We start from the raw sequence: 19,220 nt of genomic DNA, 5'->3' as shown, positions 1-19,220 counted from the left end.
ATGTCAGAGTCAGTGAAAAGGTTGATTCGTTAGAGACAGAAAGTTCTAGAAGGTGCTCCCGCACCCGGAGGGCTCCTCGGCCCAGTGGAGGGCCACCCGGGGAAGTCACTCTTTCTCCAGGACACCTCAGTGACTTGGGTGAAATTGGGAGTCAGCTCTCTAGCAACTGTCTTTGAGATTCCTAAGGCTGTAGCACTGACACGAACAAAGAGCCATTTTTTAAGGCTTACCACCAGTAATTGCTGGTTATTATTATTCCTCTTCCCACAAAAGTCTGAGGTGACTGGCGCATGTCGCCAGGGCAGCCGCTCACGTGCTCGGTTGCCTGTGCAGAGAGCAGTGCCAGCACTCAGGAGGAGAGGGGACCACGGCTCTGCAGGGGACATTAGAAACTCTGACCAAATTCAGTTCTTCGGCTCTTTCTCCAGGGTTATTCTGGGTGGGAGTATCATTCAAAATGGCTAACATACTGGCATCGTCTTTTTTGTTCATTCATTTGCCAGATATTCACTGAAGGCTTACTATGCTCTGGGCACCGTGCTCCAGAAGGCTCCCCTGGAGTCACCTCTGTACCAGGAGCTCTGCACCCTCAGCAGTGGAGGGGAAGAAGGCACCATGGTCCAAGAAGGGTATTCCCTTCCATTGACCTCTCCCACCCCAAGTGAGGTTCTGCCAGCTTGGTGGAGAAGGGAGCATGGGGAGAGGGAGAAAGAGGGGGAGCTGCCTGCGTGGGTCTCCCCCCATCTCTAGTCAAGCTCTGGGGTCAGAAGGTAATAGAAACTCCATGAAAAGAGAGAAAGTGAGGAGTTAGGGCTGGCCGGTCCGTGTCCCCAAAGAGCTGAATGGGAATCTAAGTTCTGCCACTAGCTGTGTGGCTCCAAGCAAGGGCCTGGGCTTCTCTGGGCCTCTGTTTCCTGGTTCATGAGTCAGGGCAGGTGGGAACGGAGAGTAACTACATCAATGTGTTTATGCCACGAGCTCAGTGAAGGTGGTGCTTCCTCCCACTTCTCTTAAGTTTGGGTCTTGTGGCAATGCCTGATTTAGTCTGAAATCACTGTTTCTTTTTTAGGCTAAAAAAAAATGCTGCTTATCTCTGTGCATGGATGGATGTCAAGGGGTTTGACTGGGAAAAAAATTTAAAAATGTAGGCATGTTTCAGAAAGAGGCTCCAGGGTCCTCGGCTCAGGAGACAGATCTTTTCTCTCAAGCTTGCTTTCAGGCGCTGGTTTTACTGACTCTCTTGTGACATGGCAGAAGGACAATCTCATGACCAGGGTGCTTTTCCTCCAGCGCTAACGACTGTGACTAAAATAGGGCGCTATGGGGGAGAGCCCACACAGCCCTCCCCCTGGACCAGTGCCAAAGGCCACACTGCCTTCTTTACAAGGGCACAATGGGTTGGAGAGCTGCTGGTTGGTGAACCTCATCTTTCCATAAGCCTCGCCATGTGTGAAGTGCAAATGCATTAGTGCAAGCTCACTCGTACAGAATTTAGGGGGTTCGGGGGGGAGGCTGACCAGCTTCCTTCCAGAGGGTGGTGCAAAATGAGGATTAAAAGAGTGAGGTGGGTAGGGCTGCCAGATAAAGTACAGGATATTAGGTGCTTTTAAATTTCAGATGAACTGCAATACTTTTTGGTATGAAAATATATTCTGTGCAATATCTGGGATAAACTTATAATAACAATTCTTTGTTTTCGTCTCATGTTCCCACTTACTTGGGAATTGTGTGGTTTTGTTTGCTAAATCTAGAAACCCTATGAGACGGGGAAGAGAGATGTTTCACTGACCTAAGAGAACATTGTTTTCCGGTTCCTCCCACACTTCAGAAACTCTCCTTTATTCAGAAACCAATGTGCGTTTTATACATTGCGTATTTTATATTCATTAAGAGAAGACTCTAAATAACATTCTGTTAGTTCCAATGTCTATGTCCTTGAAAACAGTCAAATTGTATTTCCTTAAGAATATGTAACTATATCCCTTATTTAGAGGCCATATTTGTAGCAACTTTAAGTATCAAAATAACACCAAGTTTTTATTATATGTGTGTGTAAGATATTTCACAGGTATATATTAAGTATTCCTCAGGGTGCTGAATAATTGTTTTGTGCCTTTAATTTGTACGGTTTGCATTTTCATAGGATAGGCCACATTTTACTTATATTTTTTCAAATAATAATTATACCACAATTATAATATGTACAGCAGTGCAAATGTCTAAGGAGCCACAAATACATCTTGCATTTTAAATTCAATAAAGCATATCTCCACTGGCAAACACAGCAACAAAACAGAACTCCTAGGCCACCCACCCGAGACGCCATGGGGCTTATGCACTCTCCTTGGGCACTGGGAACTTTTCTGAGCTATCTATTTTCTAGTCATTGATCTGAGTTCTTGGTTTTCTGGTCTTCTACATCATGGGGCATGGGGGAGGTGGCTGGGCGTTCCACTCCAGGCACTCGCCCCAAAAGCAGACTGCAGTATCAGGAGGAGCAGGAGCCCCATGGATGCAAGGAACCATGGATTCAAAGAGCATTACAGTCAAGAGCCATTTCCGTCCGGGCCAGCAGACACGTGCATTGCGCTGCTGCCATCACTGAGTTCTTGAAGCACGTGATAAAGTTGCGTGTTATTGTGCAAAAATTAAATCATGTTCAGGTCAAAAGTTTTGTCTTCCCATCTCCAGAAAGGCCACGGTGACACTTTTCAAAGTATGGATTATTATATTGCGGAGGGTTCTAGACAACGTCACAATTTTCTTAGAAAATTGGAATACCACAGATGTGGGATCATTATTAAGTTTAAAATGTTTGTCCTTAATAGTGAAAATAGAGTAAAGAACAATGATCGTATTTACACACTTAACTGGAAACTGGGAAATAGTTAAAAGAGAAAGAGAGAGAGAGAGAGGGAGAGAGAGAATGAGGGAAAGAACCCTTCTCCCAACAGAGCTCAGACTCTGTGTGCTGGAGTATTGCTGGTAAGTAATTACACCTGCCAGGCCAGCCTGGCCCAGGCTATGCTGCAGAAACAAACAACTCTAAAAGTCTCAGTGCCTTAAAATAATGCGTTTGCTTCTCAGTCACACTCTGTGAACTACCACCCTCAGCTGGGGATCTTCTGTTGCTCTCACTCTGGAACCCTGGCTGATAGAGTGGCCATCATCTGAATGGAGCATTGCCATCCAACCACAGGATGTTCACTTTATACAAGAGGGATTCTGGGTTTAGAATGTTTAGGTGACTCAGCTAGGCAAGGAGCAGAGCCATCCCGAAATCAAGGTCTTTGAGCATTTACACCAGTAGTTGTTCCCTTCTGCAGATACACGTTACCCTCTGTAGCAGGCTGACCACTCTCCAGGGAGACTGGGTGTAAACAAAGCTCCAGGTTCAACCTCAAATGTATAGTTTGCAACTTCGGTCTGTGACTTGTTAGCCTTCATTCGTTCTTTCAGCTTACTATGTGTTGACACCATTTTATACACCGGATATACAGTGGTAACCAAAACATATACAGTTCCTTTCCTTATGGAGTGTATGATTAATGGTGGAGGAGGTACATGGGATTGATTTTCAAGCTTTGGGAGAGAGGCTGAAAAGCTACTCCAGCAAAATGCCTGGGCTGCAGTTCTAGAATTTGCAGGCCTAAAAACACAGGAAGATGCAGACACAACCTGCTAATTGGGAAGAGGTCAGTGACCAGACCTGCTGTGCCCCTATTATCGCCATGCAGCAATAACCCTGAAATGCCACCAGAAACTATGGTTCAGGGTTAGGGAGTAAGAGGGCTGAGGGTAATAGTGAGAGAACAGGCAGGGTGAGCCCAGAGTGAGGAAGAGAGAGAAAGAAAACAAAGAACAAACATGACTTCCATCTGAAATGAGTCTGCAAACCCAATTTCCAAAATAAATTAAGAAATCTAATGCTAAGAAAGAGAGCCAACAAAGTCAATAATCAGGACAGGATTTTATTCCACATGGAAACTAATTTTATAGACCAACATAACTAAGACTTTAGGGTAAATACATTTGAGGTATCAAAAGAGATAGTCTATGGCAGCATGATTTTCAATAGCCAAGTGCTGGAAGCAACCTAAGTGCCCATCAGTAAATGAGTGGATCAAAAAACTGTGGTACATTTACACAATGGAATACTACGCAGCAGAAAGAAAGAAGGAGCTCCTACCCTTTGCAATACCATGGATGGAACTGGAGAGCATTATGCTAAGTGAAATAAGCCAGGCAGTGAAAGAAAAATACCATATGATCTCAGCTATAAGTAGAACCTAATCAACAAAACAAACAAGCAAGCAAAATATTACCAGAGACATTGAAATAAAGAACAAACTGACAGTAACCAGAGGGGAAAGGGGAAAAGGATAATGGGGGAAGTAGAGAAAGGGCTGTCAAGTAAAAAAGACATGTAAAAAGGACACATGGACAAAGCCAAAAGGGATAGGATCGAGGATGGGAGGTGGGAAGGGGTGGAGTGGGGGGGATTGGAAGGAGGGAAATGGAGACAACTGTACCTGAACAACAATAAAAAAATTATTTTTTAAAAAAGATGGATAACAGAAATTATTAGAAATTATAAAACAAACTAGGTAAAACATCAGGTTTATATTTAAAAAGCCAAGTAAAAGTATCACAAATAAAATAATCATTGAAATTTAAAATGTCCTGGATGATAAAATTTCTGGACTTAATAAAGCTGAAGAGCACAGTAGGGAGGTGGAAAAGGGTGCTGAAGAACATGCCCAGAGTCCAGGCAGAGAGAGAAAGTGTTTAGACACATGGAGACTTCTGGTCAAGATGGAGGCATAGGTAAACACGGCTCACCTCCTTGCACAACCACAGCAAGAATTACAAAACTACAAAACAACTATCATCCAGAATCATCAGAAAATTGAGCGGTATGGAAGTCTGACAACCAAGGAATTAAAGAAGCCAAATTCAATAGATGGGTAGGAGAGGCAGAGGTGCACAGGTGTGAAACAGGTGGCCCCACACCCACATGTGATGGATAAAAATCAGGAAAGATACCTCAGGAGCGAGGGATCCCAGCCCCACACCAACCACCTAGCCTAGGGTTCCAGTTCCAACAAGATAAGTCTTTATAACTTCTGGCTGTAAAATACAGTGAGGTTTAGGGCAGCGGAAGATACTGCAGGATTCTCAGGTGTCTCCTCTTAAAGGGCCAACAATGGACTTAGGACTTATGCAGACTCACTCCCTCTGGGCTCCAGCACCAGGGCAGCAGCTGGAAGGGCACCAGCGGCATATGAGGAGAAACTGAAGTGTCTGGCATCAGAGCAAGTGCTGGAAGACAGCTTCCTCTCAGACAAGACTCCAGAGGCCAGGCAGGAGCCATTGTCCCTCTTCTGAGCCCTCCCCCACACAGGGCCACAGAGCAGAGACACCATATCTGAGACTCCATCAAGCTGGTTCACATGGGTTGCCCCACACTGGCAATTACCTAAGGCTCCACCTCATCCAACTTATGGGTGTGCTTTTCTACAGTAGGCCATGCTGCTAAGAAAGGGAGTCAATGCTGCTCTACCTAATACACAGAAACAAATACAGGGAGGCTGCCAAAATGAGGAGACAAAGAAATATGACCCAAATGAAAGAACAGAACAAAACTCCAGAGAAAGAAGTAAACAAAATGGAGAAAAGCAATTTAACAGATGCATAGTCCAACACACTGGTTGTTAGGATGCTCAAGGAACACATTGGGTACTTCAAGAGCATAAGAGACCGAGGCAGAAATGAAATTTACGCTAAGTGAAATAGAGAAAAATTTACAGGAAATCAACAGTGAAGTGGATGAAGCCGAGAATCAAGTCAATAATTTGGAACATAAGGAAGAAAAAAACATTCAATCAGAACAGCAAGAAGAGAAAAGAATTAAAAAGAAAAACAAAACAAGGATAGGGTAAGGAGCCTCTGGGACACTTCAAATGTACCAGTATTCAAATATAGGGGTGCTGGAAGGAGAGGAGAAATAGCAAGATATTGAAAGCTTTTTAAAAAAATAATGGAAGAAAACTACCCTACTTTGGTGAAGGAAATAGACATACAATTCCAGGAAGCACAGGGAGTCCCGAACAAGATGGATGAAGAGAGAACCACACCAAAACACATCATAATTAAAATGTCAAAGGTTAAAGATAAAGAGAGAATCTGAAAAGCAGCAAGAGAAAAGCAGATCGTTACCTACAAAGGAGTTGCCATAAGACTGTCACCTGATTTCTTCAAAGAAACTTTGCAGACTAGAAGGGACTGGCAAGAAGTATTCAAATTGATGAAATCAAGGGCCTACAGCCTAGATTACTCTATCTAGCAAAGCTATCATTTAGAATGGAAGGGCAGATAAAGTGCTTCCCAGACAAGGTAAAGATAAAGGAATTCATCATCACCAAGCCATTATTATATAAAATGTTAAAGGAACTTATATAAGAAAAAGAAGATCAAAACTATGAACATTAAAATGGCAATAAATTCACAACTATCAACAATTGAATCTAAAAAACAAACTAAGCAAACAAACAGAAGAGAAACAGAATCATAGATATGGAGGTCATTTGAAGGGTTATCGGTTGGGAGGGAGAATGGGGAGGATGGAGGAAAAGGTGCAAGGATTAAGAAGTACAAATTGACAGGTCCAGAATACACAAGGGGATGTTAAGAACAGTGTAGGAAATGGAGAAGTCAAAGAATTTATATGTATGACCCATGAACTAAGGAGGGGATTGCCAGAAGGAATTGGGGGTCCTGGGAGGAAGGGGTCAAAGGGGGAAAACTGGGACAACTGTAAAAACATAATCAATAAAATATATTTTTTAAAAAGACACATGGAGGTTTGATTGAGAGACACTCACTGTCATCTAATAGGAATTCTGAAAGAAGAGAATGGAGGAAATGACAGTCATGTAATATTTAAAGAGATAATTGCTGAGACTTTCTCAGAATTGAAGACTTCAAAAGTACATTTGAGGACCAAGCATTGAGATAAGAATAAATCTATATCTAGACACATGGCAGCAAAATTGCAGAACATTGAAGATAAAGAAATAATCAAAGGTTAACAGAAATAAAAGATGGATTACCTACAAAGGAGTGAAAATTAGTTTGACAGCAGCCTTCTCATAGACAACAATAGATTCTACAAGGCAAGAAGTGCAGTATGTTGAAAGCGCAGAGGGAAAATGACTGTCCATCCAGAACACTCTACCCTAATACAGACATTTCAGACAGTCCAAGAGCAAGAGAGTTTAACAATCACAGACTGTCACTAAAAAGACTACTAAAAAAATATTGTAAATATAATTAAGTACTGATTGTAAAAATAACTATTTTTTATATTTAAAAAGGTAAAACTACAAGTGTGGGACGAAGATAGGATGGCAAGCAGAGTTCAGTAAGTATCTAGAAAGTGCTGGGGCCTTAGCTGAGGTCAAGAGAACAATGAATACTTAGTAGTTTAAAAATAGATTCTGTAAAAACAAAATGAAAACTTGAACAAGAACAGGACAATGAATAAATAAAGTGATTGACTTAAGAAACTGAGAAAAGAACAACAGAGAAACCCAAACTAGAAATTAGAAAAAATAAATATGAGAGAAAAATTAAAGAAATTTTATTTAGGGAAGAGGAATAAAATCCAAAGTTGGTCTTTTGAAACAACTTACAGAAATAGACAAACCCTGAGCAAAAGTGACTAAGGAAAAGAAAAAAAAAACAAAAAGAAAATAGAAATAAAAAGGGTTTAGAAATAGATAAAATGAAGATGTAAAAATACATTTTAAAACTATTACAAACTTCATGCCAATAAACATGGAAACTTAAAAGGAATGTATATTTTTAGAAAAAATAAAATTCTGACAATTTATTCAGATGAAACCAGAATAAAGCCTTAGCCATTACAGAAATTAAATTATTAATCCAAAGTTCTCTCACCGTCAGAGATACCAAGCCCAAACACTTTTAACAGATTTTCAATAAACAGATAAACACTGTCTAAAAACAAACAAACAAAAAAAACCTGTTTCACAGAATGGGGAGAAAAAGAAAGATCACTCAACTTATTTTTTGAGATACTAAAGCCAGACAAAGACAGTACAAGAAAATTATAAGTTATCTCACTTTTCACGTAGATACAAAATGTTAAAGAAAATATTGTGACCAAATAGGATTTAATTTCAATGAAAGTATAATTCAAGATTAGAAAACCTATTAAGTCAACAGAGTAAAAAGGAAAAAGGGTTTTAAAAAAACTTTTTAGTATCATCTTGCTAAATGCAGAAAATACATTTGATAGAATATAGCATTTATTTATTTTTTTAAAAAATCTCTGCAAACTAGGTATAGAAGACAACTTTCTTCACTTGACAAAAAGCCACATATCAAAATTCTATAAGCAAATATACTAACTGGTCATATTGTAGAGGCATTTCCATTAAAGTCAGGAATGACATAAGGGTACCAATTATAAGCCTTTACTCAGCATTTTACCGAAGGTCTCAACTGATGCAGTAGAAAAGAAAGGTGGGGGGGAGAGAGGAGCTGGAAGGAGAAAGAAAATTGCTCGTTTCCAAAAAAAAACCCATGTGATTGTCAAGATAAGGAGTTCAAAAAATTCAGAGAAACTCTTAGAGCTAAAAAGTGTTCAGCAAGGAGGCTAGCTATAAAAACCAATAGCATTTCTAATAATAATAACTAATTAGAAAATATAATGGCAAAGAAAAGAATTCCATTCACAATAGTAACAGAAATTACGTGGCACCTAGGGATAAATTTGTGTAAGACCTCTATGAAGAGAGCCATGAAAGCATTATCGAACAATATAAGGAAGATCTAATTAAATGCAGAGAATTACCATGTTTGTTGAGTACTCAATAACATAAAAATGTCAATTATCTCTATCTTAATCTGTAGACAGTGCCGTTTTAATTTTAAAAATCCCCAATGTGTGTGCGTGTGTGTGAGAGAGAGATTCTTAATAAGCTAATTTTGAAATTCATGTGAAAGGGACAATTTTGAAGAAGAATCAGGTAGCAAGACTTGTCTTATTAAGTATTTAGGTATTAAAAAGATCATGATGGTATTGGCCCAGGCGATAGGCCAGAAATGAATGAAGCAGAACAAAAGCGCAGAAATAACCTACACACGAGGGAACTCTATACACAACTAAGATGGCATCGCACAACAAGGGAGGGAAATGGTGGGGCTGGGACAGCTGATTATCCATGTGGGAGAATTAGGATCTTATTGCCACCAGCCTTAAAATACCTTCTACTTTTGGTTACATGCATTTCAAGTATCCTCTCTTGTTCTATAATCAAGTATATGCCTCTCACTTGATTGTTTGTATGTTTGCATCTTATATAAGAAATCTTTCCCTACTTTTGATAAATTTTTTTTTCCCTACACTGTCTTCTAAAAGTTGCAAACTTTTGCTTTTCACATTTAGGTCTTTAATCTTTAAGAAGCAGAAATTATACAAGCTTAATTTTTTTTATCACAAGGCAACAAAACTATTAATAATAGAAATTAAAGTAATTGAAAGTATAAGGGCAGAGCAAAAATTAAATAAAAACAAAAATTAAAGTATATAGCATGCAAAAGAAGTCTTGCATTTTTTCTATAAATGCAGAATCAGTTTTTAAAAAGCTCTCTCTATAATCAGCATTATTGGTGATAAGTATCAAGCTTGATATGTCATAGCTATCATTTTTTTAAATTTAAGTTCTCAAAAATTTAGCAAAATCTCATTTTATAGGAATACTCCTTGGAATTCATTTTGTTCAACCCCCTTGTTTACAGTTGAGGCATCTGACATCTTCACGAGGCCTAAGAGAACTTTCCCTTTATCTTATAGGTAGGTCGAGCCAGGGCTGAACCTAGAAATCTGCTCTCCTGACTCCACCTCAGTGTCTTTTCTGGTAACTTTGCAGGAAAAAAAATGCTGTCTTAATTTGGCATGATTGAAATAACAAACATAAGATACTATTTAATGGGTACATGTGAAATTTCCTATCATCAGATTGCATTACAAGCTTCTGTTGAATAGCCTCATGTATATGTTCGGTCTAAATGTTTAGCCTGGAAATCCCCCCATTTGTAATAATAAACATTATGAAATGCAATGTCTTTTTTGAAAGGTATTTTACAAAATGCATTATGCAGTGGTTGTCTCGGTAGCATCTGCAAAATAAAGGATATGTGGGCTTCTTAACAGCTTTACATACCCGGAGATGCTTTAATTGTAGAGGAGACTTTTAATTTCTGTTCTTTTTAATTGCCATGTGAAATGCAATCAGATTATTTTACTACCAAAGGTTCCTTTAAGAGTCCCACTGTATTAATAAACTGATAATATATAGATTAAATTGCCTTCATTCTCTACACATTTAGACATTTTTGCTGTGTCTGCCTGCTTAGCTGTATAGGTAAGCATTAGAGCAATACATTGTTGCAAATACTGAAATCACAAGTAACTAAGGCCTTAAATCATATGTGGTTCTGTATGTTCTATCTTCCTTATTCTTTCTATACCTAATGTACCTTAATTTTGACCGTGCTTGTAGGTACAAGAAACAAGCTTCAGAATGATAATCTGGTGTGTGTTATGTTGCCCATAAAACAAACAAAAAAGAAATGACACTTGAGGAAAAATATGTATGCAATTCAGAAATTGAGGTCAAAGAAAAAATAATATTCTTAATTTATCCTTCAATGTATCTTAGCTCAGAAGTTTTCCTAAAGTTATTATCTGTTTGGGGAATTATATTTGGATTGTGATCATTCAAAATATACCACTTTGAAAACTAGTTTTATCAAAAAGAAAAAAAGAAACAGTGTTTATAGGATACATCCCCAAATTGTGATCCTCTGCCACCTTAAAAACATTCAAGTCATAGTTTTCCTGGAGCTTTGCACATTACTGTTCACTGGTTTGGAGTGTGCATACTTTTTTAATGACCTTTATAAGAGCTAGGGAAAGATCAATGTTTACTATAAGAAAAAGCAATAAAATAAAAACATAAATAAATGATCTTTATTTTCTAGCTTTCAAAGGAAATTAAACTATTAGGAGAGTAAATAAACTGTTTAAAAATGTGAAAAAATTAAAGCATAAGAACATAGCAGTTAGAAGATAATTAAAATAAGGATAGGCCATATCAGAAATTATAAAATATTATCAAAGTATACTTCAATGAAATTATAGTTTTTATGTTTTCATTATTTTCAAGGAAAAGAAAAATGAAAGTATTCAACTCAAGGATTTATAAAAACAGCAACAACAATAAACTCCCTAAGGAATCAAGAGAAAGAGCAATAAAGGCAAAAACAAAACTAAATGAATTAGAATATAAGAAAATTTATAGAATTAAATCAAGAGCTGCTTTTAAAAAATTAATAAAATACTCAAAGTTCTAGAGAAAGTAAAGGAGAAAAACCCTATGGATAATAAAAGTACAAGTTAAAAAAGGGGACTGAACATCGGATAAGAAGGAGATATTTTAAACATAAGACAACACTTGCAAAATTATAACTTACAAACTTGAAAACCGGGGTGAAATAGTCTTCTGGAAATACATACATTACCAAACTTAGAATTATAAAATTTTAACACACTAGTTACAGCTGGAGAAACTGGAGAGAGAAAAGAGAGAAAGAACTCCTTCCAGAAAAAAACTGTCAAGGCCTAAAAACTTCATGGGGAAAAAACCTTCAAGGAGTAGGTAGTTACTATATCTCAATAACTACTTCGAAACATTAAAGATACAGAAAGCTTATCTAATGTACTTTATAGAGGTAATGCAAATGTCAAAACCTGACAGCTCAAAACAAAGAAAATAATAAAACTATTTAAGTTATGAACACCAGAAGAAAACCCAAACACAGACAACATAGTATCAGAAGAATAATCCCAGTAGGATTTAACCTGGAATGAAATGTTTTATGTTTTAGTATTTGAAAAATCCAACAGTACAATTTATCACATCCACTGGCTAAAAAAGAAAATCCAAATTAACTTCTCAATAGATGTAGAGAAGACATTAAAATTCAGAACTTAATCTTTACCAAAAAATTATTACAAATTTAAAACTCCTTCTTAAAAAAAAGTATTTATTTCAAACAGTCCAGACCATCCTTAAGAATGAAATACTAAAGCAGTATTATTAAAACCAGGAACAAAACATGGATATAGTTTATTGCAATTTTTATTTCATTTAGATATGAAAGTCCTGAACAATTAAATAGAATGCATACAAAAATTATGTGCATAAATATTAGAAGGGAAAAAACAGATTTTAAATTATTTGTGGATGATATAATTACACTCTTAGAAACTTGAAAGAATAATTCAACTGAAATTGTTAAAATTAATATGAGAATTCAAGAACATTGCTAAATATATAAAGGAGACACACAGCCCACAGCTGTTCTATATAGAAATACTCTCCAGTTAGACAATACAGTGAAAAAAAATCAAATTACAATAGCAAAATTAACAATGATGACATTAAAAACCTCTATTAAATGCCTTGGAACACCTTTAAGAGAATGTGAAGGATCCATATAATTAAAATCACAAAACTTTACTGAGAAATGTATAAGAAAATTTGAATATTAAATTCTATGGCAATGATGTCAGTGTTTTCAAATTAATTTGAATGTTCAATATATACTTCCAATAACAATAGCAATAAGATACTTTTCAGACATAAGTCTAGCATTTACTGAAAGGATAATTAAGCATGAACAACAAAAAAAAATGTTGAACATGGAAAGGTCTAGTACCAGAGGCAGCTATTACACCATTTTTAAAAGCAAATGTCAATAAAATAGTGTGGACTTAACAAAGAACAAATGTACAAATGTATAAATGAATTGCACAGAATAGATATTTTAAGGCCATATTATATGTAAGAATTTAACCTATGATAAAGAAAGCATCATGAGTCGGTAGGAATAAAATTATTATTTAATAAACTATGTTGGGTAAATTATTTAAAAATATATAAATTTGGAGATTTACTTCAAATAGTAATCAAAATTACTTTAGATTGATAAATAGATGTAATTAGAAGTAAAATACAAAACTATTAAAACCAAAAACTAGAAGCACATTAAAAAATTTCAATAACTTTAGTAACAAGGAAATGAAAATTAAAGCTATAATACACTACAATTGTACACTCATAAAATGGCTAAAATCACAAAAGACTGATAGCAGCAAATGTTGGCAAGGATCTGGAGCAACCAGAACTCTCATGCATTTTTGTGGGAGTATAATAGGATAAAACCACTTTGGAAAAAAGTCCAGCAGATTCTTATAAAACTAAACATACGTCTATTCTATGACCCAGCAGTTCTACCCCTAGGTACTTCCCCAAGAAAAATGGAAGCTCATGTCCACAAAAGGACCTGTGTAAGAATGTCCATAGTGACCCCAAACTGGGAACAATAGAGAAATGGAGAAACAAAGTGAAATACAGACAATTAATGAAATAGTATGCTTAACAACAAAACGAAACCCCTGGAACACAACACAGACGAATTTCTAAAACATTGTGTCGAGGGAAAGAAACTTTACACACAAATGTTCATTCTGTATGACTCTACATGATTCTATTTAATATAAAATTCTAAAACAGACAAAGCTAATCTATCACGAAAAAACCCTAAACACTGGTTGCCTCTGGGGTAGACTGGGAATGAGGGTCTATTGGAAGTGACTCTTGGGAACTTGGTGGGATGATCTTAATTTCTCTATAAATATGATCCACGTCTTTATTTAGACATAATTCATATACCATACAATTCATCCTTTGAAAGTGTACAATCCAGTAGTTTTTAGTGTATTTATAAATATGTGCAACCGACTCAAAAAGAAACCTGTACCCTTTGAATTTCTAAACCTTAGGTTTATGCAGTTGTCACAAATCTTTGAATGATCAACTTAAAATCTGTACATTGTACTGTAAAGATGTAAAATATGAAAACTTTACCTTTAAAATTATTTTATTAGAAGTAAATGTGAAATATTTTCAAAGTTCTGTATGGAAAAGCTCATTCCTCAGAAAAGAAAATATTGATACATTTGATTACTTCTAATCTAAAAACCTTCACAGTGACCAGAAGGGAGAGGAAAGGGGGATAACGGTGGAAGGAAGGGGAAGGGACTAGGCCAAGAACATGTGTGAACGACCCATGGACATGGACAACAGTGTGGGGATGGACTGTGGGAGCCAGGGGTGGGCTGGGCAGAAGAGGGCAAAGGGGGAAAAATTGGGACAACTGTAATAGAATAACAATAAAAAATCTTTAAATACACACACACACATATATATAGATATAACCAACATTAAAATGCAAATATCAAGCCAGAAAATTATTATTTTTTAAAAACAGTATTAGACAAGGAAGTCTTTGTCTCTATATATGAAATATACAGGGTCCAGCAGAAGTAACACCTGCTTGAGTGTGGTTGGTGGGATAATAATATGGGTGTAATAATTTATAGTTTTAATTTGAACATTTCACCTAAAATGTCATATGGTGTGCTTGAGTGTGCTATTGTTATGTTACAGAATTACATGCTTATGATTTTGTAATAAAAGATATTGTAATAAAAAGGGGCATTATTTGTACCAGACCCTGTATGTAAAACACTCTAAATCATTGCAAATGTTAAAATACCAACAGATATATGGGCAAAGGCTCTAAACAGAAAATTCATAAAAAGCAAATAAAGCTTGTTAATAAACAAAGGTGAAAATTTCTTCATGTTAAATTTAAATTAGCTCAGAGGAGATATACATATCAGAGGCTCTAGGATTTATATTCTCTGGTTTATTTTCCTTTGAAAATTACAATCATTCTCCTTTGAGAAGAGATATTTAAAGTAAATAAGAATGGCTATGCACAAAGATTAAGCTACAAGAAACTTTATGGCACCACTATTTGTAATATTTACAAATTACATGAAACTCAAATGTTTAACAGAATATGAATTAAATAAATTACATTGCAAAGATATAAAGTTAACTTGGGACTTGTACAACCATTGAAAATGATGTTGTAGAAGAATATTTAATGATGTGGGGAGGTATTTACATCTCGAGTTTAAAAGAAAAACAAAAACACCAAAACTTCCTTGATCCGGGAAGGCTCACCCATCCCCCTGGGTCCCTGCTGTGGACACATGGGCACTTAGCATCTGTCAACTTTGTCCCTTCCCTCTTCCCCGTTTCCCTTTCGAAGCTGTACCAGGAGGAGGAAATAGGCTGACATTAAAATTGGGGAAAAAATTAAAAACTCTTAAAAATGGAAACAGGAAGAGTGCAAAACACTCTTTGGGTTAACTTTTTTTTTTTAATTGGGAAAAAGCATATGCAACTAATTTAAAATGGAAAGTCAAAATATACACATGATAAAAGGTCTCTATCTAGTCCTTAATCAGTTTTTTAAATTTCTTTTTAGATATATTTTCTAGAAAGACATCTACCCAAAGCAACAAACAAACAAAATGCAAGAAAGCAAAGAAAGAGGAAGGAAGGATGGGAGGGAAAGAATGGTGGAAGGAGAAAGAAGAAAAAATTGAGGGGAAGAGGGAAGGGGGCAAAAATAAAGGGAAAATTAGAAGGAGTTTATTCTATTAGGGTTGTAAACGGCCAAAGTTTATTTTAAAATAGATGTTAAAGGTTTGGACCTCAAATGTGCAACAACCTGCTTCTAAACTAATATTAGTAAATGAATATGACATTATTTATAAATATTTATAAAATAAATGTTATAAGACAGGGTGAAGATGAGGCAGCTGGTTACTTGAGGTGCCTTAGGGCAGTTACACGGGTTCCTAGCCTGACAAGCATTCCCGTACCTGCGGGAACAACAGAGGAGAGGGTGTGAAAGGAAGACCGGCCTGTTTAGGTGCAGCTCCGATACAGGGTAGTGCAGGTGCAGAGCCCTAGAAAAGCCCCCAGCCTAGATTTACCCCCCTGGAGGGTATGCCTAGGGCAGAAGCACCAAGTGACAGCCCCTGGGAGCACACACGACATTTTCTCTCCTGGCATCATCCTCAAGTACTTGGGATGGGACCACAGATGACCACTCTCCTTAACAATCATTTTGGATTGATTAGCCGTGAGTGTACTGGCTTATTATTTACTGCTTGGAGTAAGCCTAAGGATCTTATTTTAGTGGGTGGGTAGGGGAGAGCCCAGTCAAGGCAGGCAGCTCACAGAAGGTCACAGTGACGGTTTGAAGGGTGTGCCTTTCCCTGGGGCCACCCCTTTAGTCCACGATGCAAATATTGAACATTCAAAGGTCATGTACTCAAGGAGCAAGATGTGATAAAGTTAAGTTTTATAGCTTCTATTCTCAGGTGCACAAAAATATTTTTGTGTGTGATTAAGCTTGGAAGCTTAAAAAGAATTACCGATTTATGTATAAGTGATCTGATGAGTAGTTCATGACTTTATATATTTTTTCAAAACGTTATTGACCACAGGTGAATGTCTCTTTGCCGGAGACTGTGAGAAAGTTTACACAATGACGAGGGATGCTTGGGGAGGCGAGCAGCATGCGAGCAAGAACAGAAGCAAGGAGTTCACGTGGATGCAGAAAGGAGGGAAGGAAGGAGGCAGAAGCAGAGAAGCCAAAGCAGGAAGGGAAAGAACAAGAGAACAGAGACATCTGTTGCAGAGAGAGGGCTTCGGAAAAGGCTATCCCTATACCTGTAACTTGTAAGACTTATCAAAATTCAGAAACATGTCCCAGCATATAAAATCATGTGGATGTTTTTCCCATGGGAAAAAAAGCAGGATTCATTTTCCACAAGTTTTCCTTTTCTTTTATTTATATATATGTATATATATAAATAAATATATATAAACACATATCAAGAGTGGAACTTTTGTTTTTTAAGGGTTGATTCAGTCCAACTGCGTATCCTTCACCCGCCTGCACAATGCCCAGACCCGAGCTGGCTTTCCTGTCGTTACACCTGCAGTGATACCATCAGCTCAAGAATCAGCAGGTGGAATGGAGTCCTCCAGTTCTGATTTACCTCCAACATGTAAACAAATTAAAATTACTACTTCCCTTTGAATGAGCCTTTTTTAAAGGAGTCCCCGAGTTGAGTGTTTTACTTTCATCTGGTTTTAGCAGTTAAGTCCTGAGGACACAAGCAGCTATTTTTCCTTCTTAGGGCTAGTACCATCGGTAGATGGGTCTCCATGCAGGGCCCCACTTGCTGAGCACCCCCATCCGGGCCCGGGGAAGGGGGAACTAAAGGCAAGAAGACCCACTAACCAGAAGAGCAGCGTTCTGGTGTTCAAAGCTCTTAATCTCATTCATGAAGTCTGCAAATATTTACTGAATATTTGGCAGTCTCCAAGCTAGACATGCGGGCCAGAGTGGTGGGCAGACACTGTCCCCGCCTTTCCAGAGCTCTAGGCTCTTCCTTGAGGCAAGCAGAGCAACTGTCGCTAATATTTTCCATTAGGAGGGAAGGGACAGACACCACAACAGCTCGGAACCTGGACTGGAGTCTCTTTTCCTCTCCTGAGGTCTAAATACTTGGCTGGTTGTACTCGATGGCTCTCAGACTTTTCCCTTACTAATCCCACAAAGGAGCTTTAAGAAGGCATTTAATGCCCCTCCCCCGCCCTCCCCATGGGCTTCTGCTCCCCACCTTTAACATTGGGAAGTGAAAATAAATAAATAAACAGATAGGAATGATTTGTTCCCATCCTTGCCTTAGAAGAAGCACCACAGTTCTCTACACAAATTCACACTATTATTATAAGTATTAAATCCATCTTTCCCTACAGTTGCATAAATGAAAACAAAGAGTATAAAAAAGCTTTTTTTTCATATAAAATGATCAGACATCCAGGTATTCACATAAAGATGCTAGTTCTGGATCCCTCCTCAGGGAACTCTGAGGTCACCTGCCTTTCCTGGCTGATTGCTTTTCAAAGGCGGAGCAGCCCAGAGAGAAGGGTTTTCCTGCCCAGAGCTTCCTTAGCCTTTCACTCTTCCCAGCTGTAAACAGCTGCTGGTTCCTCAGTGTGCTGAGATGCCTGCTGCCTTGTAAACATTCTCTCTAACACTGTGCATTACTCATAGTTTGAAAATCACTTTGCCTCCTGAAACACAGTGATGTTCATGCCGGATGAGTCAGCAAGTCGCTATGCTGCTCCTATGGCAGCCGCGCCTCCTGCCAGCGCCCCCACCCGCAGCACCCAGGGCTTCAAAGTTAAAAAAAAATATCGAGACCAGAGAAAATGCCTTTTGATGGGAGGGAAGAAGTCATGCTTATAGCTCAAAGAACAGCTTCAAAGGAGTGGTCAGTTTCATTCGCGGGAAGCATGAAACGGAGAGTCAAAGCGAAATCGTTAATCTGTTTGCGTGAAGAATAAACGGGAATTTGAAGAGTTTCTCCAGAGGATCTTAGATTTTCTCCGAAGGGATGAGTTGAGACAGATCACTCTGGTCAATATACAGTTGTGATCTGTTATTGCCAGGGCTCCCCTCCGAGCCGTGTGCACACCTGTGTCAGGGGCACGGTGCATGAATATTATTACCCCAGGTACCCATCGGATATGGGAGGCTGCGCATTTGCATGGGATTCCAGATCCTGGCTGGGCTCCCCTCCGGCTGCTTTGCTCTGGCACCTTGCCCGCTCAGACAACGGTTTGCAGCCACTTTCTTGGGCTGTTCTCAGTATCATTTACAACCTCTCAATTGTTTCCCCTCCCTGAACTGCTTGCTGGGAAGTAACCAGGACCTGAACAGGACAGAGCTGGAGCTTCTCACGGCCTGGCTGACCACAACCCCCACCTCCTCATGCTCCTAGCCCCAGGTCTCAGCCTAATCTGCCAGTAAGTAACCCCAACTGTTCTCTTCAGCTCATTTTACCTTGCCTTCCCTTCTAAACTCAGGGTGTCATTTAAGTGACACTTATATACTGACTCTGAAAAGGCTTCCTGGTTCATTATCTTGCCCGTGTCTCACAATAACCTAAATTATATAAGTGGGAAGACTGAGGTTCACAGAGAAGGTGTGTCCTTGTGCAAGGTGGTGCAGTAAGTGGCAGAGACCAGATCTTTCCTATTCTGCAGCAACAGGTCAGCAAATCCACACTTAGGGGACTGGAGCATGCCAGTTAGGGTTGGAAGGACCACAAGTGCACATAT

The sequence above is a fragment of the Desmodus rotundus genome, chromosome 12 (assembly GCF_022682495.2).
Source record: "Desmodus rotundus isolate HL8 chromosome 12, HLdesRot8A.1, whole genome shotgun sequence".
In the NCBI taxonomy this organism is placed as follows: Eukaryota; Metazoa; Chordata; class Mammalia; order Chiroptera; family Phyllostomidae; genus Desmodus; species Desmodus rotundus.
The sequence above is the reverse complement of the archived record's forward strand: the minus strand, read 5'-3'. Positions refer to the sequence as shown.